At 40.5% G+C, this 20164-nt stretch overlaps 1 protein-coding gene across 2 annotated transcripts in view; it reads left to right on the forward strand.

Moving 5' to 3' along the window:
* agbl4 (AGBL carboxypeptidase 4) overlaps window positions 1-20164 on the forward strand; it is a 497335-nt gene that overhangs the window by 364242 nt on the left and 112929 nt on the right. The window lies entirely within an intron of this gene.

A 20164-nucleotide genomic window follows, 5' to 3' on the forward strand; every position in this document is an offset into this window, starting at 1 on the left:
AATCTGAGGCACTAGGGAGCTTATAGCATTGCATATGAGTTTTTGTTTTATCTCCGCCATGGGTGAGCCTGGAGGGGATCATGCATTTGGTCGCGTGTGTGCTTGAGTGTGTGTACCCGTCTGTCCTCAGCTAATCTTGCAAACTAATTGACCGGTCAACCTGATATTTTGGGTGCACATTTATGACTGTATGTCCAATGACCTTGTGGTTGTTGTGATTCATAATTGCTGGAAAAACCTGTGTAATTAGCTGTTGTATACTGTCACTTTCTGCTGACTCTTCATTCCTCTGAAACGGCCGATAAGGGCCAGTTTACCAGAAATCATCTCAGCTAAAAACAAGCGTTACTTGATGTGTTACAGGCCACATTTTGGCCTCACGATGGCTCAAAAACTGACATTCATATAAAATGTTGATTTTATTTTAAACTGGAGAGTCTGCAGATTAATTCCATACCTGATTTGTTAGTGAGGCCCATTACGAGATGAAATAGTCTATAGTTTCATTTTCTTCACTGCCATCTTGACTGTAAGGAAGCTGGGAGTGACAGGTCAACCAGGTGCAGCCCTCCGCGGTCTGCCTGTGACCCGTTTTTTTTTTTGTCCGCCGCACGGTGTCTTACCACACCCAGTGCATTTCAGAGGTGGAAGATTTGCCTGTCGGATTTTATACTTTTGTTGATTTGGTTATTTTTCCTTGATATTTGTGCCTCTAAGTAAATAATCAGGATACATTTTATCAACAACACATGTATTTATGTTTTATTCTTGAAATGTGCAGCAGTGCAACTGCTGAAATTACAATTGTCTAGAGCAGCCACCATCAGCTGGAGCAGCCACCTGCACTGGAGATCGTCACTTTCATAGTTTTGGATGTAAAATATGTGACTCGCATTAATAACAGGGGATTAAAGTAGAATAGTAGGAACAGGAAGGTGTAGAGGCCTGTTACTACGATACCTTTTATGCATGCTGTGATATTCTCCCTATTCCCAAACCAGCCTTTTTGTATGCGTGTGCATCTGAGTATTTCCGATGTTACAGAGAATGGGGCAGTAAGCGTTGTCAGGTGTAGGCTGGGACCTTATCAATGAAGCGGCTCAGCCTGTAATTAGCGCTATAATCACCTCCCTAATTCAACCACTGCTCAGTGTCTTACCCAGCTCGCTGCTCCTCTCCCTTACCTCTCCCTGTCCTCTCCCTCTCCTCTCTTTCTCCCTTCTTTTTCCCAGCTCGCATACTTTGTTTCCAAACAATACTTCTCTCCCATACCCCCTCCATCTCTTTCTTTATATTACTTTTTTATTTCTTCCATCTCTCCCTCCCTCTTTCCCTTTCTTCTTTCCAACCCGACACCTCTGTCCTTCACCCGTGTGAATCTCAAGCCAAATGAGTGAATTCTTCTCATTAGTAGTGCATTGGGCCAACGTGCCCGGAGGGAGACAGAGCGATCTTAGTACTGAACAGCTCAGCAGAGCTCTGAGGGGTCAATGAGCTGGTTAAGGAGTGATGTTTAATACTAGACTGTTAGGCGGGGGTTGGGGAGGTTTATAGTTTCTTTCGCTTATGCCACGGCGATTTGCTGCATACTGTATGTATGGGCCATTGGGAATGTATGCACACACAAACCCCTTAAGGGAGTGTGGTTGAAGCATCTAATGATATTAATTAATTTAGCACCACTTTTGCAAACAAAGAAATTCTTAACAGCGTAAATAAAGTACTTAACAGAGTCATTAAAACCGAAAGAGAGGACTTTTAAATTCTCTCTATCCGCTCCACTTCACAGAACTTCTTCAAGGCTGCACATTCCCAACAGTCCTCAGCAAGTATCTTTATACAAAAAGACCATAATGTCATATCCATTCTATTCAATTCTCCTTCTTTTTAAAGCTTTTCTAAAGCTTTTTTTTTTTTTTATATTTGCAATGGTGTCGCAATGCTTGAGGCGTTCTTAAGTGCAAAGACCAGATGGGGTATGGAGTGCTTTTTCAGTATTTCTATTAGTGGCACAGCCAAACAAGCACTCCACAAAGAAAAAATAACAAACTGTATTGCCAAGCAGGGCAGACTAACCACATAACCAAACAGTAGATATGCCTCAAAACTATGAAGAGAATGGCTGCATTTAGAAATGAACCAGGCATACTTCAGAAAAGAAAGGCATTATCGGTCATGAAGACTCATACCAGCACTTACCTGCCTGCAGACTGAGCACATACTGTTAAAACAGGTGAAAAAACATGCATTGTGTTATTTACTAAATACAAATAGAAACAGATTGTTTGCTGCAGCACACACGCCTCGTAGTTAAGACCTTAGCAGCGGCTTGGGTTACATTCTGAGGTGCGGCCCCACTACTGCAGAAGTGGTCTTTTTATAAAACTGGGTTGTCTATGCAGTAAGAAGGCACAAATATTTTTGAACGTGGTGCTATATGACCTGCAGAGACAGAAAAAAGGACTGTCGTTTGACTCAAGCGGTAGAAAACCTACAGAATGAACTGCTCCACACCAGACCAATAAACGCTACCGCTGGTGGGTGACAAAAAGCAAGCTTGTCTTTTTAGACACAGACAACAGTATAAAGGCAGACTGGTAACAAACAATCTAGAATTACAGTTAAACAGTGCACTAAAATATGTTTCTGAAAACATTTTAGGTAACACAGTAACAGAATCTCGGTTCGTATTTTAAGGACTGCTGAGATTTACCTTTGATCTTCAGCCTCCATTTTTAAGATACAGGAATGGTACCTGCTTTCTGTTTCACAAATTCTTGTATTACACCCAAAAAGTGCACTAAAATATGTTTCTGAAAACATTTGAGGCAAGAAATATTAAGTTTAGCAGCATATTTTGGGTTTTTTATTTGATCAGCACTGTTTAGTTTTACTGTTTGATCAGAGCTTGATCTGAGTTTGAAGCAATGAAGCAGCTCTCTCTCCATCTGCTTCTGTTTTCTTTATGTCCATGGTGGTGGGAATCTGAACATTCAGAAGCGCAAACTGTAGTCCAGCCATAGCCTTAGGCCCAGCGAAAATCTGCAAAAATTTGATCAGGAAGATTAGGGCACTAAGTAAGTTGGATAGAAGTTTAAAGCTGTTCATTTACACATACTACCCACATTGTTAAGATAAAAGCTTGTTTTAATAAAAGCACATTATTCCTCTAACTTTTTTGTTAGATGATCACATTTTCTTCTACTCTGTGACATCTTGGCACAAGGTTATAACATCATGGCCAGGATTTTAATGTATCTTGAAATGTATGAAGATTCAGCTCAGAAGAGAAAATCATCTGCGCTCAAAAGCCTGTTTGAAACATTTTCTATTTAGAATATCTTTGTAGTGTAGTATATTTGTATTTCAGCTTTATATTTTTGCTGCTCTGGTCCCTTTTGGAGATAGTGCCACACAGGTTTTTCTGTATGCTTCTGTACGAGTTTGAATTTGTGGCCAGAATAAGAAAAATAGAGTCATTAATAAAGTCATTAAAACCGTCTATTACCACCTATGATTCCCACATAGGTCTTGTTTGATTGATTGATTTATCTATTTCTCATTATCATCCGTCTTCCCTCTAATATGTTTCTGCCTCAGATCTCTTGTTTAGTTTGACTTTTAATTTTGTCTGGCCTTGTTCGGCATTATTGTTTGGTATTTATGCTTATATTGCCTGTGCAAAAAAACCTTCTTGGTTCTGCTTTGCCTTGTTTGTCAAACACTGTTTTTAAAGGTTATATATAAAAATAAAGTTATTATTATTATTATCTTTTTGCTAAATTGCAATGACATCAAAAATCATTTAAAGCAGAACCTAAGGGACTTCCTTTCATTAATAATAAAAAAATAATAAATAAAAAAAACACGCCCCATCACAGTCTGCCCTGTAGCCTGTTGGAACTATGTTTTATTTTTCAACTGTGATAAAAGCTTTGAGCATCTCCGATAGGATCCAACATTTAACATAAAGTACTGTATATAAAACATTTCACATTTGACTGTATTTTTCTAAGAGTTGTTAATGAAATAAGACAGATGCTGGTGCATGTGTGTGTCTGCCTGTTTGTGCCTGTGTGTGTTCATGCATGTGTGGATACATATTGTTGTGTTTGTGCTGGAAAGTAATCATGAGAAAGTACAGCCGTTTATCTTTATTTGGGTATGACTGCCAAAAAAGGCCTGGGGATATGTACTGTGAGTGCACACAGATGCACACAGACCACAATGCAGCCACCATGGGGCCACTTGGCATGTAGCCTTTCTTGCGCTGTTCTGTAATGTGATTTGTCCTGACTATTGATACCCCAAAATGCCCTGCTCTCCCCACCCTCAACCCTCTTGTTAGCCCCCACCCACCCTACTTCACCCCCACTTCCAATTTCCACACTAACCCAATTAGCATCTCGTCAATAATGCTCAGCATTTCATTTTGCTGCTTTAATTAACAAATTCAATTTGCTCGAAACTGCTGTGAAAACAAATTAAAAGCACGGCAAATTAAAAGCCCTCAGTTCCAGCGGATATAGCTAAGGTGATTACAGATGCGTCAAATGACTGTTTTCTTGTTTGTTTTATCTCAGGAGAGAAAAAGAGACTCCGGTGAGGAGGGGAGACCTTGAATGAGGTGCTAGGGCAGTGTAGGATCTGCAACTGCAAGGGAGGGGAGACGAGGCCTGCCAAGATAGTGGTGGGGAGAGGCTGGGGCGAGGTTGTGTTGGCACACTCCTATCCACAGGGAGGCACCAATACCCATTAACAAAAAGGATTCTGACACTGTAGACAAACACCTCATAAACATATACAGTACATGCGTATTTAAGTCTTCACTGGAAATGCATTGATCAGAATTGCTTAAACAAGCACATCAACATAGTGCACAAGGTAGATGAGATTTGGCTTAAGATCACAAAGGCTCATGGCTAACTCCTCTTCTTTGTCCTTGGAAGGGGTGAAATGGACCAGCCCTTCAGCCTCACAATTACATTTCTTTCCTCTAATCGCATGGTTGGCAGTTTGACTCCCCGACTCCTTCAGTCAACATGTTGAAGTCTCCTTGGGTAAGACACCATACCTGCCAAATCTCCTGATATATGCAGGAGTCTCCCCATTTTTAACCCTTTCTCCTGCCCTGCTTCCAATTGGTAATTTTGCCCGCTAATCTCATGATTTCATAGCGATATGACTCAAATTGGTGTTTTTCAGTACTTGTGATATGTCCAGACTGTAGAATTTGTGTCGTGGTACCCGGCAACCAAACCCAAACCCCGCCTGACGTGTCATGTGTCACTCGTGTGACACATGACAAGTGACGCATATTAAATATAAACATAATTGCCTCCCATCCTATCTCACTTGCCTCCAACTGGACTGTAAACTGCAGACTGCAGTCCTGTATCATTTCATCCTTGGTATTCCTTCTGTTGAAGGTGTTCCTGGCAACGATGGCTCCTCAACACACGCAGTCACTGACTGACACTCATAATGTTTGTCCTTGATATTTTTTGTAATGTAAATTTTAGTACATTTTACTGTGAGCTATGGATTTAAGGCTCATTAAAAGTAATTTAGTAGTTTACATCCTTGTATTTATTGGATTAATTTGTGGTGTAGGGTTATATGGGGGCGGGGATGTTTCAAGTTGGCCTTTCCATTCAATACCCCAGAAAATCTCCCTCTTTTTCACAGCCCAGTGTCGGCAGGTATGATCAGATACTGAACTTCAAATTGCTCCTGATGGCTGTTCCATCAGTGTGTGAGTTCTTGTGAATGGTTAAAAACTGAGTAGCAGGTGGCACCTTGTACCTTAGGCTCGGCCAGCAGTGTATAAATGTGTGTGTGAATGTGTGAATGTGGCTCGTAGTGTGAAAGCGCTTTGAGTGGTCAAAAATGACGAGGAAAGCACGATACAAATGCACGTCCAGTAACGCCTCTGCCCCAGCGATAGCTGCGGCCAGAGGCATTGTGCTCATTCATCCGTCACAAACATCTACTTGGGCTCAGGAACGAAGTGATTGGATTTTGGTGGCCTTAGGTCGAAGGTCAAGGTCAGTGTGACCTTGGCTGTTTCATTCTTGGTGAATACGATATTTTAAGAACACCTTGAGTGAATTTCTCCAGAATTTGGCACAAACTTTCACTTGGACTCAACGATGAACTGATTCCAATATGGTGTTCAAGGTCGCTCTGACCTCAAAATTGCCAACACTTGAGAATTCATACTCCAACCTCATAGGATGTAATGATGAAGTGCTGACATTTTATACCCCAAAAGGTCAAAGGTCAGCCCCACTGTGACATCATGATGTCCTGCAGAAAGACTTTTACGTGTTTGCCATTATGTAACATTATACCATAGGAGCAGAAGGGGAGACATTTAATCATACACTGAATTGGTGACACTAACCATGGGTGCCCACTTGGAAACTGTGCTGATTGTTTAGATCTTCTGTGCTGCCGGAGGGAGGTGTGCATGAATCATCCATGTTTTCACAGAGATGGATGTTAACTGTAAGTGCAGCCTGACTGGTGCGCAGATGGTTCCACATTACGTGCATCAGTCTGATTACAGTGCATTCTGCATGCTGTTGCGTCCACTGACCCCTGGGCTGTGACAGTTCGGTACAAATACACTAACCATTACAGACCTAGTGATTAGCCAGTGTGTTTCTTACTTTACATGAAGTAACAATCTTAGTAATTGTGGTGGGATCCTACTGCATCCAACAATTTATTTTAAGAACAAGTGCTATTACATTTTCAACTTTCAAATGTGCTGTTTGTATTTTGTGTGTATCTTCTCCTCCATGTGCTGTCTACTGTCTGCCCGCCTGCTTTTCTTCTCCAGATTAAACTGATACCTTGGTTTGTATGGCCGTCTTGGGAAACACACAGGCCTCGAGATTCCCAGCAATCAGCAGAAAGGAAATGCCACGTATTAGATCTCATTCTGGCTCCTTTTCCTGTCTTGCCGTATTCTGACACAGACAGGTTATACAGAAGTAGACCAGACATGCTCCACAACAGCACTACTCAACCTCTTGACCAGCTCGAACACACACACTCACGCAGCTAATGGAACTGGCCATAAGCCAGGTACCTGTGATGGTCAATGTGGCTTTGTTTAGCTCCGATGTTAAATTGATTTTTAGGTTCCAAGTCACAAGACATTGGCAGCAAGCTGACCCTTTGCTGACAGAGAGAGAGAAAGAGAGAGACTGCACAGCATAACTTTCTCTCACTCCTTAAATGACATACTCGGTGCTGCTTCTGAGCAGCTGAGTGTCCTTTGAACATCGTCCTGCTCCGTCTTCTTTTCATTTTGTCATTTCATATCCCAGTATGTCCCCCCTGCTTATCATCTCCCCTGTTTTCCCACTCTCATCCTATAAGCTGTGATTAGAAGCTATCAGACACCAAACAGTGCATCCATCTGGTCCTCACGTCAACATCTGGAGAGGGTGTTGGCTGTTTTGACATGGGGAAGAGACGCAAACACACACAAAACTCTCACATCTTGCAGTTTCATTGCATGTGTGTGTGTGTTTTTGTTTGCTGCATTTGTGTTTCACTGCATCTCCCTCAAACTCTCCCCCTCTCCGTTCCTCGCCTCCACTAGCAGCTAATTATTGTCCCGCTTAATTACCAGTAACACAGCAGTCCAGCCTGATTCAGCTTTAAAGAACTATTCAGCACTCCATTCCGATACCTGATTGAACTCGGCTAAATGGAAAAGTTGTGCTGGAGAAAACGCTTTAGTCACACAACATTTTGTTTCATTTCTTTTCTAATGTCTCTCACTGTCTGGTTACTTGAAGATAACAGACATTTGAATTTGTTTTGGGGGATATCATAAAAAAATAAAAATAGCAGGTTTTGAAATTGAAAGAGGCGGCAAGGCACATGCGAGGAGAGTTGCTCCACGGCTTACACACATACACATCCACCACTCTTGTTGGATCCATAAAGGCAATAAACCAATAGGAACATACACGTCTCCTGACCTTCAGCTCCAATTAGGCCCTGAGGAGAGATGGGTGAACTTTTCAACCTTACATCTTGTCTATTGATACTCCAGTAGGGTTGGTCTGAAGACAGGGTGATCAGCGAGTCAATATTCAAGTTCACTGTTGTGCAGGAGCCCAAGTTTCTATTTTAGTCGCGAAACTTTAAAGGTTTGTTGATATCTCTGAAAGGAGTCCTATATGGAAGAATCTCAGTTCCATTTTTCATTTCTTACAGTTGATGGAAGACCCCTAACAGAAAACGATGGTAATATAAGACTATAAAACCAAGGTGGATTTACTATACTGCTGACATTGGAGTGTTTTCTAAAGATAAAAAGTTTTAACCCAAGACAGAGGAGATCACATGCTGTAATATAATGGAGTGGTTGCTCTCTTAAACTTGATGAAGGTCAACATGGTTCTATTTTTTTTTTTCAGTGCAGTTTTGGGGAGTGATGGAATACGTTACAATTACATTTTAAATTGGTGGTATTCTGAGCACAGTTACTGTCCTTAAAAACAGATTACTTGAAGGGATTACTTAAATTGTTTTGTTTTATTCGCTCTAACATCATGTCCTAACTTGATGCAACAGGAACGGCTGATTCATGACGTTAAAATGGGGAGTTATCTACACAACCTCTCCTCTTGTGATTACAAAAAGCTCAATAAGGTTGTTGCTGGCTGGAGTGAGATCACAAGAAAGCGGAAAGTTTCTGGTAAATGACTCACAGTAATAACAACGTACCTGCTGCTGGCTACATCGAATGCTATTTCTGGTAAATATCACAATATAAAATGTGTGTTTTCTGTTTAAAAAATCTGAAAGCAAGTACTTCCCCATCTATAAGTGGTTCCGTCTTCAGACGAGTGCACAGCTGATAGATAGCCTGCTTGGTTTGTTTACATGATGTAACATTTAACAGATTCACTATGGACAGAGAATGACGCTCATCTACAGTTACAACGTGTAAATTTTATATGAAGCATGCCTTTCTCATTAACAGATTTTTTCTAAAAAGTGTGTGCATTTAACCTGCTGCACAACAATGGCAGAAGAGATGCACAGCCAGGACACTCTCATGTGTGAGAATATGAGACCCAGACAAATAAGCGCAGCAAGACATCTTGAAGTATTCAAAAAGTAACCCAAACTAGTACGTTTTAAAAATAACACTGTTTTACTGTGATTCAAAACCAGTAGTAGAGAAGTATTCATTCAGCAACAAAGTCATGACATGATTGATGTTTAGACATAATTTCATTTAAACAACTACTAGGGCACAGAGGCTAATGTAATGTAATCTAATCTTATGTAATGTACTGTACTCCTGTGGATGCCATATTAGTTCAGTTCCAAAAGTCAAACAGTAACACAACCGAGCCAAACGATCGAGATAGTGATAGACCACCAACTTCTGTGTTCTTTGAGGTAAAATTACTGTTTTACGGTCAAAGAATGTAGATGTAGATGACTGTAGATGGGGGCAGCAGCAAAATGTACTGTAGCAACCTTACAAAAAGGTCAACCTGAAAAAATCAATATGAGTTTAAGCATACGCTATATTTTAATTATTTTTAGCACTTTATCTTGCTGTCCAGCAGCCCTTTCCAACGGGGAGCTGACGCTCTTATATCACCCCTCTTCAAAGCCACCAGACTGTTTTGACAGAAACAGTCATTTTACCTTGCAGTACACAGGGAGTTGCTGATGTACCACTGCCTTGATTGTCTGGTTTGTTTGTGTTATTGTGTGACTTGTGGAACAGATTGCAAACACAGTAGTAGATTGCTAAGCTTCTGTGCTGGTTCTCAGCTCCGATTCTCCAAACTGGAATCGTAAGATCAATAACAATTCTCAAAGACTTGACTCAGTCACAAAGAGCTACATAAGGCAAGCTAGGTGGTTTATATATTGCAGTGTCATTGTACAGAAATCTATGTCAGGTCGCGTGGAAAAACGTTTGTCGAAGGGCTTGGAAAAATATATTTTGATGCTACATACATACTTAAACAAGAACTTGAATACATAATGAACACTACTGCAAAGCTACAGATTGATATAACTAACTCAAAAAAAAAAAAAAAATGAAGCCTCGCTTTTAAACAGACATATTGAGTACGATGTGTTTAAAATGAGTGATGCTTTTTCCCTGTAATGTTGGATCAGCCAGGCCTCAATCTCTGCTCAGTAGTGTGTGGGGTTGTCCTGTCTGTGTGTCTCCTACCAGGAGAGCATTGATTCAGCCTTCGCTGGTAAATACCAGGTCACTACACCTGCACTCCATCAGGCAGGGGTCAATCACAGCCCAATGGGGAAATGATGATAGGACAGAGTCTTTCTCTGTGTGTGTGTATAAATGCAATTGTGTGTTGAGCTATCAAGTATGCTATCACTGTCCTCAAGTCATTGATTGGTCCCCAGTGTCAAGACGCTGTCATCGATTCTCTGACAGGTCACAGAGGAAACTCTTGGCTCAGCAGGGGCTCTTAGGTTACCCGCTTGTGCGTGCATGTGTGTGTGGGCCCCTGTTATGCATAGGTTTACACACACATAGTTCAGCATTTAATGACATGACAATGTGCAAGGCGGATGATGAATCTAGAACTCTAAAAGGGTTGGGTGAAATGATGGCATATATTGTGCGGCATCAGAAATGAGTCCACTGAGGAGTTTTGGAATAGCATTTCTACCACTGCAGCCGGAGCTGGATTATCACGTGATCTTGAGAGGCTCGCAAGTCCTTCTGTCATGCAGGGTAAGGGTAACATTTTAAACAGAATTGAAACAAAATAAAACTCCCATTTTTAAAGGACTATAGTTTTAGGCTACTGTTTTGAGTCTTTAATTTGAACGTTTTCATTGTCTCGTGTGAGGCAGTTGTTTTTGCAGAAAAATCATGATATCATGATGTATTCCGTTTTCATGATAAAAATAGAACATACATTGATCGAAGATTTTGGCTATATCACCTACCCCTAAACGCTGCACTACATAAACAGTTAGACAGTTGCGGTATATTCAGTTTGCAGCAATTCTCGGTCAAATCTGCAAACGTTCCCAATAATTGCTGCTGAGATGACTAACTGTTGAAGCCTTGAGTTACTAAATAGGTTATTGCTATCCATATTGGGACTAGTTTGCTACAGGACTCCTCTTGCTCTATAAGATCCAGACATGATGTAAATGATGGTGCAGTGGTGCAGTGGTAAGCACTGTTGCCTCACAGCAAGAGGGTTCCGGGTTTGATTGGACAGCTGGCTGGGGCCCTCCTGGGTGGAAGGCATTTTCTTGCATATTCTCCAAGTGTTAGCGTGGGTTTTCTCTGGGTTCCTCCCACAGTCCAAAAACATGCAGGTTAGGTTAATTGGCAACTCTAAATTACCCGTAGGTGAGCAAGAATGATCGTTTCTCTCCATATGTCAGCCCTGTGATAGTCTGGCGACCTGTCCAGGGTGTACCCCGCCTCTCGCCGAATGTCAGCTGGGATCGGCTCCAGCAACCCAACGACCTTGAACTGCAGTGCAATGCATTTCCGGCGGTTACAGACACTGGCCCTTTTCTGGTATCTGACAGGCAACTACACTGTGGCCACATGGTCTACAGAGGCCACCCAGGCTCTGCATTGTGGGCCTTAAGATTTATAGGCTTCTGGTAAAATGTCCATTGACCCACAGACAAAAGCAAAGGCCATCTTTGACTTACCAGCTGGGCTGATTGTACTCATAGTGATGCCTCTGGAACCAAAACAAAACCTCCCTCACATTGCTGCAGCCTCTTCCTGTCGTACTCCCTTCTCTTTTGTATTATGCCTTGATCAGCTGGATCTTCCTCCTGACATAAAAGCTCTCGGTCGACAGCAGGATCTTCAGATCTGGGGTAACATAGGGCTTGTTGTAACATACCACACCCTGATTGTAAAAATTTAACAGAATGTTACGTGTAATAACAGTGTTTTAGTTTGTAAAGCCATCAGTGTCCTCTACATGCATTTCCACAGAAGACTTACCAGTCAGTGGTTACTTTTGCACAAGAGGCAAAGCAAGGCTTTATTTGTAGAGCACATTTCATACAACAAGGCAATTCAAAGTGCTTTACAGAGCAATGACATATAAAACATAATAAAGGATATAGAGTTACAATATAAGAGTAAATAGGATTTTAATCACCATTAAAATAGCACAAAGGCAGACAACAGGTGCAAAGTTAAAAAGATCATTTAAAATGATTTAAAATCGAGTTTCAAAATAAGGATGCAGTCATGATGGAGTAGGCAGGGTGAAAAGGCAATTTTTTGTCTTTGACTTAAAAGTGGTCAGAGCCTGGGCTTGTCTTACATCATTTCATGGTAGTGAGACAGGAGGTGTCCCTTATTGCATAACCAGCCCACATCTATATCATTAACAGAGCTTGTCTAAATAAAGGTGAAGAGATGTATTGTATAGTTGGCTGTCACAGGCAGTAATACACCTGTCAAACTTGCACGCTGTCAGTCAAACATTGTTAACCCACATAATTGAGGCCACACCCTTGGCCTCATATTATGCGCTAAGGGGACATTTGGTTATCATCTGACTGACATCACTGCATCTGCTGCAAAAGGCCTTGCCGACAAAGTGTTAGTTTGAGTATTGAGTAGTGTTCGTTTGAGCTTAAACCCATGGGTTCTTGTTCAAAAAGCAGGCGACCTGACAGACTGCCTACGACAGAAAGATGGAGAGAAGGGTCCTCCCAGCCAGCTTAGCTGCTCTTTTAATTGGTCCTCATGAATATTTAATGGAATCAAGGCGGAATTGAATCATGTTTTTTAACTGCTTTAAGAAAAGGCAGTGGCATGTGATCATATGCATACTGCTTGTGTGTGTTTGCAATCGTGCATATTCATGTGTCAGCATCAGCTACATGTGTTATCTGCACATGCCTGCTGTTGTGCACATTATCAGATTACTGCAGTGTTAGAGGGAGTGCAATAACAGCAGCAGCAGGGAGGACTGTGCGCTCTGTGCAGGTGGCCGTGGTTGTCCTCTCCCTCCGCTCAAGAGGAAGCTGCTCTCCGCTCTCAGAAGGAATAAATCTTTTATTTGGTTTGTTGTATTTTTAACCAAGGGCTCCTGGTCACGCAACAACGCCCTGCTCTCCATCCCCTCTGCTCCCATCCTCTCTCTCTCCTCCTCTCAGCGCCACACCACACATTACCTGACACTGTCATGCAAGTGAAGACACGATCACATTTTGACCGGCAAGAAGCCGTTTTTCCAGGGAAACGAGCCAATGATGATTTTTTTTTCTAATTGATTCTTCTGGCAAATTCTTCATTTATAATTTTCATTGAGTCCAACAAATTGTGATATATCTAACGGTCTAAATTTTGATGTAAACACTTTTATATTTAAATTAAAAGAATTATTGTATTCATGTGAGAATTTGTCGATCTTCAACTATTACATTTTGTCATTTTACATGCTATACACCTGTATTTCCCTGCCATCATGATGTACTTCATCGGCCAGACAGCCCCACCCAAACGTAACCTAAAAAGCTCATCCCATTAGCTCATTCTTACCTCACCTCCCCTCTTTGTTACCAAGGGACGATGACTAAGACACAGTTAGACACACAGACGGTGCTACAGATCAGTCGAGGCATTGTGTGTGTGCCTGCGTGTGTATGTGTGTGTGTGTGTGTGTGTGTGCGCGCGGGCGTGTGTGTGTGTGTTTGTGGGGGTTTAGCTGTGTGAGCATACACAATAGTGAAAGTAGTGACTCAGATTAGGTGCCAGATGAGGTAGACAACCAAGATGAGATGAGACGACCAGAGGAAGATGGAAGATGAGTCAGACTGTTGACAGCGATTCTCTCACATACAGCCCAATCATCCATCGACCCTTGCCCTGACCCTGGATATATGATAGGGGGATGTTTCTGTGTGTGTGTGTATGTGTTTATGGTTCATGGGAGACAGCAGTGGGACTAGATGCAGGTGCTTGTTTCCTGTACATGACCTCATCAAGAGAGGGGAGTTTTAAACCAGGATCAGAGCACACAGCAATAATTAATGCACTTAGTACGCTGTAATGTCAATGTTGCATTTAGACAAAAGGCCAGTAGCTCAACATACTCATATTAAGCAACGTTCAGCCCTCAAATTAGCAGTTATCATTATTTTTATATTAACAAAGGATCACATGACAACTTGTTTGTGAAAGGCGGGGCTCGTGGTGAAGAACCCACAGCAGATAGAGGGTATAAACGTGACATGAGCACGCTGAAGTCATGCTGAAGTCACTGCAGTTACGCCCAGTCAGTGGCAGAAAGACGAGTGGCAGCATTAGATTGAATGCCATGAAAACACAAAAAACGCATCTAAAATGGGGAAGAGCTGTTGTGCAACTGACTGTACAAATAGATTCAACAAGCATTTGGAGTTATCTTTTTACAGACTGCTGAAAGCACTTTTCCACTGTGGTTGTATATTCGGCTTTAGCATCTCACTTTATCTTTTTAACCTGTATTTGCTGTTAAGTGAGGCGGACAGCGTGTATTCTTCAAACACATATTATAGACCCTTCTGTGTGCTTCTCTGTAAAATCACTTTTTCATTTCCCCAAAATTAGATCATATTTCTTCAGGGAGTGTTAAGTGCAAAGGGGCGGGGCTAAGCAAAGGGTCAATTAGTACTGGTATCCTAATTGTCAAACAAAACCCAGTGCTACTCAGCAGTTGAGAGTTAAACAGAGATAAAAAATTAGACTGACATTTGCTGGTGGCTGAAACATGGCACCAAATGAATGGTTTTGTGTTAAATGTTTTGTATTTGCTAGCTGCCTAAACAGAATTTTAACAAGTTTGCCATATCAACTGAAAAGGTGTATTCAAATGTATTTTCTGCATATTTCCAGTTCCACCTAATGAACAAAAAATATTTTTTTGGTTATTTGATGGGAGTACATTTATACGCCACATCATGGTGTTAATGGTCGCAGAACAACTTGATACCACTAGTAGTTCTACTACTACAGATAATAATAATGATTGCACATTTATAATGATAATATTATTTTATTTGCTTTCTCTAGAAATAAACAGGCACACAATATAATATTTCCCAGCTAATCAAATTCTTTCTTAAAAAAACTGAAACCTGTTCAAGAAGTTGGTTGGTAGCTGTGTAATTTAGCCATATTGGCTTTAAATTAATTTGAAATGAGCTACAAAATGATGGCTGGGATTTTAGTTACTCTCCCCTTCCCTGCTCGGCGGCTCCTCCTCCTCTCTTCTCCTCCTTCCTCTCTCTCTCTCTTTTCTCTGTGATAACAATCAGCAAATATGAAAAGTAAATTCTGGAGGAAATGTTGGCAAATGGGTTTTGGGTAGATTGTGCATGAATATTTAATTTAGTCATAAAGTAGGGGTTTAGTACATTAATGGCTTTTCCGCTGCTGTCACTCCATTTGACCCCCCCCCCCCTCCTTTTCTCCCCTTCCCACCCAGATTAGGATGGCGGCGCAGTCTGCTGATTGGTTCTGTTAATGACCATATTTATACTGATTAGAACATTATAGATTTCTTTAGGGGGGTGGGGGTTGTCACACTCATATTAGAAGACCATTTATTAAATAAGAAAATGTTTTTTTAGTCAAGACAGACTAATAGAAACTAATAACAAGAGAATCTGATAAAGACATTTATAGAGAAACTGGGCAGTTTGTCTTTTAGTCAGAATATCAATTTCACATTGGTTTGAAGTCTTTGCAAAATTGCATCTTTCCACTTGTGGAAAAAAAGATCGAACTTTATCTGGATCTGCGCTCATAAAACATCCAAGAATAGAAGCACCAATGCAGGCCTCTTAGTCGGGTTACATGGCTGGAAAAATAAAACTAAATTATGTTCTCATATTACGTTGTAGCTATTTTAAGTCAATTCAGGGCTCCAGTCTTTTGGTCAGTATCAGTATTGTTTATTGTTCTGCTGGCTGCAGAGCCCCAGAGTCCACGCTGGCTGGCTAGACGACGGTGACAGCTGGAGTGGCCGTCACCTCTGGCTCCCAACTGCTTCCTTGTTTTCTGACCTAATAACACTTCAACTGGCAGGTCCAGTCTAGATTCACCTGCGGTAAACATCTGTGTACCTGAGCCAGACAGTTTTTTTCTTCTTTTTTTGCAAATAATAATTTGACCTTATTGGAGATCTGTACAAGTGTGGCCCTCTGCATCGGGTCAGTCCAATTAGAATCTGCTATATTTTCAGATATGAAAAAAATGGGGCATTAAAATACTAAAATTTCATTTTTTTTCTGGGGTGGCCCAAGTGGGGTGCAGACTTATGCTGGGGTGGCATGAAGTATGAGCGCCGCGGTGAGCACACGCTCCCTAGGCATGCCCCTGCCAAAATATCCTGACAATCATTTTATTTCCTTACGTAGAAGTAAACCCATCAACCTGGTATAGTAAATTAGTCTTTTTGCCAGTAACAAATACATTGTTGTTGGTTTAATTTGTTACAGTGGGTGTTTTGTCATTATGGTGGTAAGAGGGCCACTCTGAGGCCGGGCTGGCTTCACCAGGGTGTGATCCCTCAGCTCTTGGCCGTGTTTGATAAAGATTAATTCAATCCTATTTTCTGCCCTGAAATACTTTTGCTATTGTAATTCTCTCAGTATAAGACCCCCCCCCAACTCTCTCTTTGTGTGTGTTTCTGCCTCTCTCTCCCTCCCAAGGAACACTAAGCACCTTATCCATGTTAAGGACTAACAAAAGCAGCAGGAAGAGAGAGCAGTAGTAGAGGGTTGTAATTCCCAACCATAGATTCATTATCTGTGTATGAGTGCTGGCAGGCTGAACGCCGCTCACACTTTTCGTCTGCTGGTTACAGATTGTGTGTGTGCAAAAATGACGTGAGGATTTTGGAAATAGATGAAAATAAATGCTGTCAGGTTTTAAAGTTCCTTGGTTTGTTGGGTGCACATGTACTGTACCTGTGCGTCTGTCTACAGTCATTCATATTCATACTGTAATCCAAAATTAGAAATAATTTTTAAATGATGCTTTAGTAGTCGATCTACTTCAGTTTCACTTGCAGAAAACTGGAGAGCCAGTAGAGGGTGCTACACAATCCAAGTGATAATTTTATCAACCTTTGCCATGTCCAGAAAGTTTGAAAAGGGCAGATTTGCATTTTTTTATAATGTGCTATTTGGGGGTAAGGTTTGGGCTTAAGCGTGAGGGTTAGTATACTAACCCTGGTTAGTTAGCAGAGTTAGTGGTTAGTAAGATAAGATAAGGTTAGCCTTTATTGTCTCCTGTAGCAGAAATTTGTCAACCGAGAGACCCAGGCCACATAGCCATACAAATACACAGTCAAACTACAGTTAACACACACTATCCTCCGCAGATCCACACATCAGGTCAAGAGAACACACACATACAATCAGATTACAATTAACCCACAGTATCCCCACCGGTCTGTACACCCCAAGAGTATTGCACAATGCCCTAAATTTAATGGATTATAATTACACTAAAGTGCGATACAAGATTATTGCACAAATGCTCTATACCTAATAAAATCACACACAACACTAAGAAATGCACACACACTCTGCACAAGTCAGTTCATATATCCTATGTCAGATGCCACAATATTGCACATATATTGCTATCCCCCCACCCCACCCCCCTCCACAGACAAGAGACAAAACATGCTGGAAATAGAAACACAATCTGAGACAAGAGGTGAAAAAGTTACAAAAAATGTGTACTAACTGGGGATTCTTTTTTGCCCTTTTAAACCTGGGCAAATTGACTTGATTTCTTTCAAAAACATGGTTAGAGGGCAATGAGCAATTTAAGATAAAATGAACCAAAGATTCGCAAGAAATTAGTAAAAAAAAAAAAAAAAAAAAAACTGAAAACAAACAAACAAACAAAAAAAAAATCTGTCAATAAGTAAATAAAAAGAAAAATAATTATAAAAAGAAAGTTACCTAAAAAATCAGTTTGAAAAATTATCACAATTTTGTAAAATAATTATAAATATAAAATTAGGATAATTATAAATATAGTTCTCTTGAAAACATTCTTTTTTAACTTTTAAAAATAATGATCTAAATCAACTCATTGGTGGCCATTTGCAAGATATTTATTTGATTTTTTTCTTACCAAATTATTTTGCCAGAGGTTTAAATACTTGTGAAAGGCACCTTAATGCAGCACATGAAGAGTGATGTTGATCCAGGTTTCAAAGGGTTAAGGTTAGGTAAGTTACTGCGGTGCAGACAGAGTAAGATTTGCTAAAGAAATCTGAACGCAGATGTTATATTTGTACTCTAAACAAACATATGTGATTTAGTATTTTCTGGTGTCGTTAAGGGTGTTACAGACGCTGAAAGTAGTTGTTCCAATCAAAGCTTTTTCCTCTCTAAGGCAGCAGTGAGGAGAACTAGAGGTGCAAATGTTTCTCTCATGTTATTGATTCCTGCTGCGGCTCCATATCCGACTGATTGTAGAGAGTCAGCGGCCTCCACAGGTGGCAGTAGCAGAGTGTGTGTGTAAGAGAAAGAGATGGAGGTTGGGGGTGGAGGCCATGCGCGTGTAAATCTGTGTGTGAGTGAGTGTATGTGTAGCGGTGGACTGTATGATCTCAGCTTGCTCTCTTGTTGCTTTGTGTCTCATGTTGTCACAGTGACCTCTACTGCTTACATGGTCACCCTCCTCAGCATCTATACCTCCTCCATTACACACAATGCACTTGAGGCATTTCTTTACAGGCATCCTGCAGCCAATACTGCACTCTTATACAGGCTAATTCAAGGCAAAATAAGCAATGTATCTAACACCCAAATTCTAACGAAGCATCTTATTTCTTATTTTTTCTTATTTCCTCTATGCTGAAATGATCTTCCCTCTGTCACAACACAAGCATTATATGCCATGTTCAGTAGTTCTTCACTGAAGCTCTGCAAAAAGCCTGCCACCTTTTCTGCATTTTATCACTGCCACATCTTTCCCATCAACACGGAATAATTTATTTTAAAAAAATGCATCACGTCTTCATTGCTCAGGCAGCTATTTTACAATCCATGTTCCACTCAGTGAAACATTTTGATACATTAAAAAATAGTCAAATTTGAAAAAACATAAAAATAGTCATAGCAAGTGCATGTCAATAAATGACTTCTTTTGCTTTTAAATTGCGTATTATTATTATTTTCTCTATAATATAAAAGACTCTAAAGGTGCACTGCACCGATTTTGCATGTCAGGGTCACCCATACTGGGGGCTAAATTTCAGGATATCTCAACCTTGACTACTTCGACTCAGGCAACTTCTTTTGAATCCCCCAAATTACATGGAAGAGCAACTCAAATTCAGTGCAGAACACCACACCCTAACATAGCCTATAAAGAAGGACTGCAAGAAGGATAATGCAAAAAATAATGATAATGATGATAACTATTTTGGTCGAGTTTGAGATCGCTATTATTTAACACTTTTATTCATTTGATGTGTGAATATTATGCATTCATTGAACTTAAAATTACAGTGCATTTTCTTGAACTTTAAATGAACTTTGACTATAACTCAAGTGAAAAACAAATTAAAAAATAAATGTAAATAAGATACATAAATATTATAAATATCCCAGCTGTTAGCAGAAGAGCCTACGATTACTCTGAGAGGCATGCATGGGAATGAATTAAATATGATATATTTGAATATATTTCTCACTTCTCCCCTGATGGTCTGAATAAAACACTTCATTTGATGCTAGTCACTAAGATTTACCAAGAACGTGGCCAAGTTGGCAACACAGTGCCCGGCTGTAAAGGAAAGGGGTGCGTTGGTTTTACACGACAAGACAGCATCATTGCAAATCAGTAATTGTTTTATGTCGATGATCTTTTTTTCATGACGCCTGAATCGTAATTGAAAATTAAATTTGATTGGCCCTGCTGCAATGGTGTTTTACTTTAACTCTTAGGTTATTTTTTTTGGATGTTAGAACAACTGTCAGAGCACCATCAGTCTTAATGTTGTTCTACTTTACAGTGCTACTGAATTTGTATTTGAAATTATTCCATCATTGCACCCAGTGGACCCTTTTCCACTCATATGGTATATTATAAGTCTTTCTGAGTAAGAGCATCTGCTAAATA

Source organism: Plectropomus leopardus, chromosome 5 (genome assembly GCF_026936395.1).
Source record: "Plectropomus leopardus strain MGB_pleo_1.0 chromosome 5, ASM2693639v1, whole genome shotgun sequence".
Lineage (NCBI taxonomy): Eukaryota > Metazoa > Chordata > Actinopteri > Perciformes > Serranidae > Plectropomus > Plectropomus leopardus.